The sequence below is a fragment of the Wyeomyia smithii genome, chromosome 3 (assembly GCF_029784165.1).
Source record: "Wyeomyia smithii strain HCP4-BCI-WySm-NY-G18 chromosome 3, ASM2978416v1, whole genome shotgun sequence".
NCBI classification, from domain to species: domain Eukaryota; kingdom Metazoa; phylum Arthropoda; class Insecta; order Diptera; family Culicidae; genus Wyeomyia; species Wyeomyia smithii.
Window position 1 is genome coordinate 26114381 of NC_073696.1, and position 10089 is coordinate 26124469.

General features: G+C 37.2%; 1 long non-coding RNA gene across 1 annotated transcript in view; it reads left to right on the plus strand.

Moving 5' to 3' along the window:
* LOC129730356 (uncharacterized) overlaps positions 1 to 9709 on the plus strand; it is a 31941-nt gene extending 22232 nt beyond the window's left edge. The window contains exons 2-3 of the long non-coding RNA XR_008728842.1: positions 8926 to 9112; positions 9461 to 9709. This is a non-coding gene — a long non-coding RNA (uncharacterized LOC129730356). The remainder of the gene's footprint in view (positions 1 to 8925; positions 9113 to 9460) is intronic.
* Positions 9710 to 10089: the final 380 nt, after the last annotated feature.

The following is a 10089-nucleotide window of genomic DNA, read 5'->3' on the forward strand; positions in this document are numbered from 1 at the left end:
AACACTTAAGAATATCAGCTTCATCATAATATCGGAAGTACTCCATCATGATACTGTTGCGGTTCAGGTGTTCATTGCCAAATTAACGAGTTTTTTGAAAACAACAATAGAGTTGAAAAAAGCGATATTAACGTCTGTTGAAGCTGCCTCACAATATAAAAATAGAAAAAACTTTGCAAGTCTTTGCAAGTTCAAAACAAAATATAACGTCGATGCAGAGTGGCATTTTTTTGCGACTTCTCATGGTTAAGGGCCATGCGATGCAATTGGTGGCATATTAAAACGAATGGCAGGAAATGCAAGTTTAGCTAAAGAACATGAACATCCCATTACAAGCGCAAAAGAATTGTATGATTGGTCTAATCAGAAAAGTATTAAAAATTCATTAAAAATGTCATTTAGTTCATTTATTTATTTATTTACAAATTTTTATTTCTATTTCAATTATCTATGTCATAAAAAAATATGTTCCTAAGATAATAAAACTCGAAAATAAATATTTGATTCTTATTTGTATTTATATCACTTAGAACATTTAACTCTTTTCTTGAGAACCGTTTGCCCGATCGTTCTGTTGTCAAAGAATGAATTGTATATTTTTGATGAAGCATTCCAATGAACGTGTATGGTTTTTGCTGGAGAACCATGGACAAATTAAGAAAAACGTGTATTTTCCTAAATAATTATAATTTTTCGAGCTTAAATTAAAAATAACTCGAAAACCAATGCCTTTAGAATGTTTACTACCAAAAGCTTTTTGATTCAAAATGACTCTCTGCATCTTTTGAAATCATCAGAATACAAATATTTTGAAAAATGTTTGAATTAGAATTTTTATAAAAAAAATAATCTACCATAAAAAAAATATTTTTCATTTCTCCATCCTGGACATTTTAAAAAAAGTTGTTTTTGGTGAAAAAAATTTCGTTTTTTTACAGTGGATATTTTATTTATGATGCATTTTCGATTCGCTACAACTCATTCTCAGAAAGTTTTTCTATACAAGTAACGGTTTCTGGGCTACAATGCTTCGAATAAAACCTATGCCAAAAGGCATACGCCCTTTTAGAATGTAACTCATGGATGTAAAAAATCTCTCCACCTGTGAAAAATGCTCAGTTTGCTAAGCCAAATACGTGTGCAAAGTTTCATTCAAATAAAAAATGGTCGATTGAATTTTCGCGTATTTCCGGGCGATTTGAAATGATTTTGCTCTTTTTCCTTTTACGGAAATGCTTGTGTCATCGCAGAACCATGACTTTGTGCATCCTGGAGGCAAATCAGAAAGATCTTAAGTGAATATGTTGTACAGGACTGGGCTCAAGACAGAACCTTGAGGCACACCTGCTCTGACAGGAAATCTATCAGATTTTGAATTCTGATAGACAACCTGCAGAGTTCGATCAGTAAGATATTTTTTCAAAATTTTGATTAGGAAAATTGGAAAATTTAATATTTGCAATTTTGCAATCAAACCTTTATGCCAAACACTTTCGAATGCTTTTTCTATGTCTAAAAGAGCAGCTCCAGTGGAATAACCATCAGATTTGTTAGCTCGTATCATATTAGTAACTCTGAGCAATTGATGAGTTGTGGAATGCCCATAGCGCAATCCAAACTGTCCATCTGCAAAAATTGAATTTTCGTTGATGTGTGACATCATTCTGTTAGGAATAATTCTTTCAAACAGTTTACTATTGAAGAAAGCAAACTGATTGGTCGATAACTTGAAACTTCAGCTGAATTCTTATCCGGTTTTAAAATGGGAGTAATTTTTGCATTTTTCCATAATTTGGGAAAATATGCAATTTTGAAGCAGCAATTGAAAATTTTCGCTAAAAATTCCATTGTGCTCTCAGGGAGATGTTTGATTAGTATGTTAAAGATTCCATCGTCACCAGGTGCTTTCATATTTTTGAAATTTTTAATAATTGATTTAATCTCATTCAAGTTAGTTTCAATTATTTCTGCAGGTAAAAAATTCTGGGAAGAAATTAAATCAAATTGACGTGTGACTTCATTTTCAATTGGACTCACAAAATTCAAATTTGAGTTATGAACACTCTCAAACTGCTGAGCAAGTCTTTGAGCCTTTTGTTCATTGGATACAAGAAAACGTTCACCATCTTTTAAAACTGGAATAGGCTTTGAAGGTTTTTTTAAGAATCTTCGACAGCTTCCAAAAGGATTTGAATATGGTTTCAATTTTTCAACTTTGGTCTCAAAATTTTGATTTCTCAGAAGAGTAAATCTATGTTTAATCTCTTTCTGTAAATCTTTAGAAATAGTTTTAAAAACAGGGTCACGAGAACGTTGAAATTGACGTCTGCAGACATTTTTCAAACGAATTAGAAGTTGAAGATTTTCGTCAATTATTGATTAATCAAATTTCACTTGAGCCTTTGGAACAGAATAATTCCTGGCATCAACCAAAGCGGAATCAATATTTACTTCGTTTTGCAAATCAAGCTCATTATTTAAATTTTTCTCAATATGAGTTTTGTATCTTTCTCAATTAGCCTTGTTATAATTAAAAAGCTCATAGGGTTTAAAACTGATTCATGTGATAAAGAAAAAGTTATTGGAGTCAGGTGGTGGTTATTTTTCTACATTGTGGAGGTGATTCGAAACTCACAGTCTACAAATTCTTGACTAATGCAGCTCAACCTTATATTTGGAGTGGACAGAAATGGAAGGTTTATTTATTTCGTAAATAATCTAAGGAAGATCGTGACTTTAAAATTATTATGAAAAGTTATTTATTTATATGAATCAATGGGTTTTTAACAAATTCTGTCGTATATAACGTACAGTAATAACAAATTTCGAATTTGTCGTCACTTTTATTCTCTCGCAGCACTTGTACAGCAGCCAGTGTGATGTCAAACTCTCTTTCTGTTCCATTTGAAAGCAAGTGAGTGTAAACGACGGCTGGTTTTAGATTGCCAGACCTGTTATATACAACAGTGAGTTGTTTACAGTTGGAGTCAAACACACGTTGAATTTAAGTTACCCATTAGTGAGAGGAATTGCACCCATTTTTGAAAAAGTTGCACGACTTTTTTCGAGTAAATTTGATGAGTAACAGCTACCAATTAGTCTTTTGTTAAATTATTATTTGATTCCCAAAATTTGTATTTTGCGCTTAATGATATATCATTTAAGGGGAACTGCATTTATTCACGCTTGCTAGACCAATTCTTGCAAAATTAATCTGTTTGCCTCTAATAACAATTTAAAATTTTGCCACCTTTGCTGTTTTAATCTGTTGTCTATCTAGCTGTTATAAACAACTTAGTAGCTGAAAAAGCTGAAAATAGTAGAAAATGCTACCGGGGTAACAACAGATCGAGAGTAATCCCACGCGTCTTGCAAATGGCAATCTACAATGAAGGAAATAAGCTTCCTAGCACCTTAAAATTATTTGATTGTGCGTGCAGTAAGTGAAATTTTTATCTGCCACTCGCCAAAACATTGCGGATAGTAGTAAGACTCAATTTCATTCCCAGTACTACGAAAGGATATTACTTCTTCGCATGTATCTATCTATCATGTCTTCAAAAGTCCTAATAGGGAAACTGCTCCATTATTCATCTCATTAAGCCGATATTCACGAAGAATTCACGGATTAAACACTAAACTTTCACGAAATCATTGAACAAATAAACAAAATACGCTTATGTGCTCTTATAGAATCGTTCAGCATTGTATATTTAGTAAACTTAGCTAGATTTATCCTGAATTTTGTAAAACAAACCATTTTTCACAACGCTTCCATATCCATATCAAAACTTGAATCACTGCTCAATTATTCATCTCAAGATGCCCCCATATTCATCACACTATTAATCATGAATGAATCACATTATCGTGAATGAACGTAACCCCAGCCCGTCGTAGTAGGTTACCTTGATATCCGTTGTTGTTGTTTACGTGCAAAAATTGGTAACCTAGGTAACCATTTATGTCAATGCTGACGATTTACGTCGATTATGTCGGAATAATTTAACATTTTTAGTATGATTTTTTCGTATTAACAGAAACTGATTTGGCAACTTTTAATTTCCTTCAACGCAGTGAAAACAGATGAAAGTACATACAGCTGAAATTTAGGAATTAAATTCTGCTAATTAAAGCTTGTTTTTGGAAATTTGAGGTGAACATTTCAAAGATTCAAGTATTCTTAGTGTAGTGAGTGATTTTGTTTAGTGTTTACAATAAAAAAGTGGTCCGCTAGTGATGAAAAAAATACCTTGGTTGGCTGCGCGGATTTTGTTTTCTGAGGTAGGTGATTGAATTAAATGAGTTTTCGAGTGCAGATGCCCGACTATGATATCAAATTTAGAGCTTTTAAGTGTGTTTTTGAGGATTCTACTTTATGAGAAATCTAAAGTGAATTAAGAAGAATCCATCACATGGATTAGTAGATTGGTTTAGTTAGAAAATACAGTGCCTCTACAGTATTGGGTCAGCTACAATTATGGATCACTTTTACGCAAATACGTCGATTCTCACGAAACTGAACAATTTTCATTAGCAGTGGTATTTTTTGTAACTCACTTGTAACCTCATTTATACGATTAAACTGATTTAAAGTTGAAAATGTCACTAAAAACTATAATTCTGCTCGGTGCAATAAATGAAGTGACCCATAATTGTAGTAATGTTACATTTTGCGGTGCATAATTGTGGGTCAGTCCATATTTTGGCTATTTTTATTACTTTTACATGATAATGCATCAAGACTGAATAAAATAATTTATCATCAAGCTTTTACAACAATAAGATAACTTACGTTATGTATTTTGACGATTTTATAGACTAAATGATGTTGAATGCCAAAAGTGACTCATAATTGTGTCTTTGGCTATGTAAGTGATATTTTTCTTCCAAACCGATTTACACGCATCAACTGCAGTGAAACTATTTTTTTTTTTTATTCTCGCTTATTTTCCGTCGGTCTAGTTCCGCCACTGTTGTGGCCAATCACCGACGCCCAGGGAGGCGACTCCACACCCAGGACCCTAACTCACGACCCGTTTATTAACGGACCGGCGCCAACGGCTTTACTTCCTCATGCGATGGAAGGCGTGATCCCAGAGATTTTTCGCCTCAGAAAATCTCCCGGTGTCGGCTAGGATTGAATCTAGACCAGTTGGGTTGGTTGTGAGTGGATCACGCCACCTCACAACCATCGACACCTATGTCGGCGGTGGGATTCGAACCCAGGCGTCGAGCGTGGTTGGCGGAGACGTTACCAACCACACTAGGCCCCCGCTCAAAGACCTATCTTTTGGTGTCTTCCTTTTCGTTGTTACTTATTCGTACGTTGTATAAAATCAAAAAAACAAAGTGACGTAGGTACCCATTTCAATACAAAAGTGGCGAGAAATTCATTCGTTTTTGGGCCGTACTGAAAAACTTATCACTTGGATCTACGTCACAATGTCATATCACGGCAGCCTAGCCCTGGGCAATTAGTGAAACTAATTGTTGATCGAAAGTACACATCAGAACACAGAGATAGATAGTAAAACATTCGAAGTTGATCACTTTTCCGATATTATATCAATCAATCAAAGTGCTTTATTTTCTTACTATGATGCTGACAGTTCTTAGCAGTAAATAGTATTCCGTTTCATGATAGTAAACTCACGATTACTGTACTACTCAGATGTAGAAAACTCATTTGTACTTCTTCAATTAAAAATATGTGGTAGTCCCTAAAAGGACGGTTGGTTTTAGTTTTCACAAAACTGGGGACTTGTATGTCGGAGAGTGCTTCCCACACAGAAAGAAATCCCAAAATCTAGCGCTGTGGAAGGTGCTATTTATTTTGTTGGTGCGTCTGCTATGGAAGGTAGCGAGATATTCTAATTCGCCACCTGCTGTAACTCTGCTGCTGCTATCCGCTACTGCTACTACCCGCTGCTACTTAGTTCGGACCATCCCAGCGACCATCCAATAGTAGACTGATTGGTTGGAGCAGAAGCAGTTCATTATGTAGACCAACTAGTGCATTCTTGGTTAACAACGTATAATATACTGTCAACCGTGTTCGGGAGAGCAAGCATTAAGCGACCACGGTCGAAAACGGTTTTCAACAAGAATTGACAATTTTCAATAGTACAGTAGTTCCAAAAATCTAACTACAATTTTCTGCGTTTGCGCGGATGCACAGATGATTTTTCAATCGATTGCTATGAGAATGAAGGGAATCGGCAGTGTGCTAACTGGAAGAAAATACGAATATGCAAACCGCTAATATTGAAGTCAATCTTTGAAAAAGTCCTGTTCAACAATTTAAAAAAAGATTTCCTAATGTGTCTAAGCCATTCATATTGAAAAACATTCGAAACGAGTTTTTGAATTTACAAGAACTGGAAAATGACGTACCGTAAGGCAGGGTGAGATTGTGCCATACAAACCCATTATTGGTCAGCCATTTCATAGCGATCACAAGGCCAATCTTTCCTAAATATATTCCCTCAAATTCTTAACCAAGAAAGACAAGTCTTCTGACCCGGAAAAGATGGCTTACAAGTCATGGGTTGTATGGCACAATCTTACCTCGGTTTACGGTACTTTAAAACTCGATCTGTAAATTTGTCGTAATGCTGAAGCGTAATCGACAATGAAAAATATTATTTGAGCTCTACGGCAAAACCGGTGTTCACCAGAGTTATCCAGTTATCCAAGACATTTTATATCCACAAGACTTTATAAATTTAACGGTTTGACCCGAGCGTCAGTGACATTTTTCCGGATGGATTGGTATGATCGAAAAATATCTGCTACAAGTAAGGCTTCGAAGGATAGCGAAAAATATTTGATCGCGTAGATGTTCATCTTCCGTCTTCGTGTCATCAATGTTTCAGAATCTTGCAGTTCTTTAAACTTGGGTTTGGTGTTGAGGATATCGAAACAAGCCTGCCTTTTGAACGTTTTCAGTTCAGTGTCTTCGAGGAACATTTTTCTGACCTCTTGAGGTCTTCTCTAGTCCCACTACAATTAAGGCGATTAACGAATAGCCAACATATTTGGCTTCCTGGTGGCTGATGGTTGCAAACCAAGTAGTTGAACCTACGGTTATGGTCTTCCAGAATTCTCCCTTTTACTGGTCGGTTTCCTCAAAGCCAAGAACGACAAACCTGTTCATTTTCTTCTTCAGAAAAACCATAAAAATGAATTGTGAATGAAATCATGAAAAATCTTTGTTTTGTTTATCCCCCGAATCTAGCAAAATACTTATATGTAAATAGCTACAAATGAGGTATTCAATTAAAATATGACATTATGAATAATTATTGCATAAATGCTGTGCGATATCCGCTTGACATAACAAATTTTTCAAACATTGTGGAATGATATAACTGGAGAAATAGGTGTGACTTTATTATTTCCAGTTATACCATTCTACAACGCTCGAAAAATTTTATTTCGTATGTCGTAATACCAATGTACGAAAAATACATCCCATTTATTCTGTCCCCGCCTTAATTTTCAGTTCCTACAGATCTTCTCAGTTTCGTAACACGGATGTACAAAAATGATTTCTTGTGGACATTCTGTCGAGCCGGACCAATAGAGCTCTAGCTAAGGCAACAAAATAACATATATTGTGTCGTGTTGCGCGACTTGGAAGAAAAAAAATTTCCCGTCCCCGTTTCGCATGGAAGCAAATTGTTGCGTGTTTGATATTGTCGATAGTAGACATGAGTATGAAGGTTGAAATTCTGCTGTGATGTCAAACTGTAACCGTCTTCTTCAAGACGTTACATCCTTGTTAGTGAAGTGTTGTGAGTTTTCTAAAACAGACTCAGCATCGTGAGCAGAACGTGCCGAACTTTTCTGTTTGAAACCGGATTTGTCTCGTATATACCGCATGTTAAGCACAGTACCAACCAATCGTAATAAACATCACACTGCTGTGCATTTGCAGTAGCATCAAACCTCAATCGCAGTTTATTATTAACCATTCATTAGCTCTTCCAGAAACATTCAATAGCCTTGAAAATGACCGATTGCTGCAATTGCAATTTTCATTCAATTATTGCATAAATGCTTCATGGTCAGATATACCCGCTGCAACTGCAACGCTATTCGTATCCATGCCACAGTTATGGCCACTATAAGCTGCAATTGATATCCGCTGCCCCTGCATCAGCTGGCCCAGCTGCTATCGATGCTGAGATCCGCTGCAACTAGTGCGCTATCCATTGCTACGCCACAGCTGTGGCCGCTATCCGCTATCGCTGGTATCCACTGCACTGCTACTGCTACTGCTAAGGGATGACTGCTGTTGTCGCTGTATAGAACTGTTATGAGCGGCTTCGGCTGAAACAAGCTCTTATATAGGCCAAATAGCATATTTTCAATTGCAAGGTATATGATTCTGTCGACCGTGCTTGGGAAGCAATCATATAACGACCAATCAGAGGTCGAATTTTTCGTTTTGACAAGGCTTGACTATTTTCAATAGTACAATAGTTTGAATAATAATATTACAATTACCTTTATTTGGAAAGAATTTTAGAAGATTTTCCAATCTATTGCTGCAAGAACGCAGGAAATCCATCGAATACTAACCGATTTATTAGCATTTGAAATTGGACATATTTTTCACTTTTTTCGGTTTTAGATTTTTATTTCACATCTCTATGTAGCAGAACTTCCTGAGAGAAGTATTCTACTTCAAAAAAAATAAATAAATAAATAAATAAGTAAATAAAATTAGCTTATTAACAAAGCTCGTTGTAGTCTCTTTTTCTCGACACTTTTCTTTTATGATTACTCTTGGATCCATATGATTACGAAATGCTGCAATATGGTCCTATTCCACTTTTCCGTAAAATATTTATCTCATTATTATTTTTTCATCACCCCCCTCGACGCACGGCGGAATTCCTCCATCGTCGTTTCTAGGTTGTCTTGGTAGCCAGCACCTAGCGATCTCCTACATCTTTCGACCTCTCCACCCCTCGCTCGCTGCTGTCCCTCGTAACACAGCATTCTCACAACCTGAACGGCGAACTTTCCCTCGACTCTGCTCACGACTGAAAAAGCTGGATCCCGTCCCGTGCGAAGCAAGGGCGGCAAAGGATAAACGAAGGTACGAATACTAATTCACCACAGCAGCTACATATTTTTTCCTCACACTTCGAAAAGCGCTCATTTCCTTTCCCGAATGGTCCTTGAGTACCCCACCTCTTAACCTCCAACCCCACGGTTCGCAACCCATTTATATGTAAAACTCTCATTTAAATATTTCCCTGAGATTGCAACTTTCTTCCGTGCCCTCGCAGAGCGGAATATTTTTCCAGCTTTATTCCTCTGAAACTTCCCGGCTTCCCTCCCTTCCACACAACTAACCACACTAGCAAAAGTCCGTCGGAAAATAGTGAGGAAAAAAGTGAAGCAGAAAAATATATATTTCGCTCTAACCTCCCATTCTTTCCAGCATAGGAAACCTGAGCTTCTTCGTCCCTTTTCCGCATTGGAACCACATCTCGCAGGAGTATTTTTTTCCCTTCGCTACGAACATAAAATTTCGCCCCGTTTCACGACGATCTCAACGAAAGACCGAATGAGGCACACACAAACACACACACACCAGCCCAGCTTCCTTCGCTTTACCAGCCCAGCCTATCAAGGACGACGGCGACGACGACGGCGCCGATGACGACGACTCACACAGCATCAGCTTAGCGTCGGAAGGAAAGTATATTTGAGTTTTGCATTTTTTTTCTCATTTCTCGTTTTCGTTGAATACCCATTTTCAACCCAACCGGCCCTCCGGCAGTTGCTGGGGTGGCAGCATGTAACCGGTGGATCCACTTGCCGAAAGGTACAAAAGAAGAATCCTTATGCTAATGTGCTCTGTTCACTGATGGGCACTGGGGGGGAGTGGGAACGGAGAGGATGGAATCGTACGAAAATGGTGCGGTGCGACGTGGGAAGCAGAAAAATAACCTGCCATAAAATATTCAACTCCGGATGGTCCAGACTTTAGATAAAAGATTAGACAAGGGTCGAGTCGCTCGTCTTCTTGAGCGCGCTGGTGAAGCGCCTGGGCCTGTCAGGCGGTAT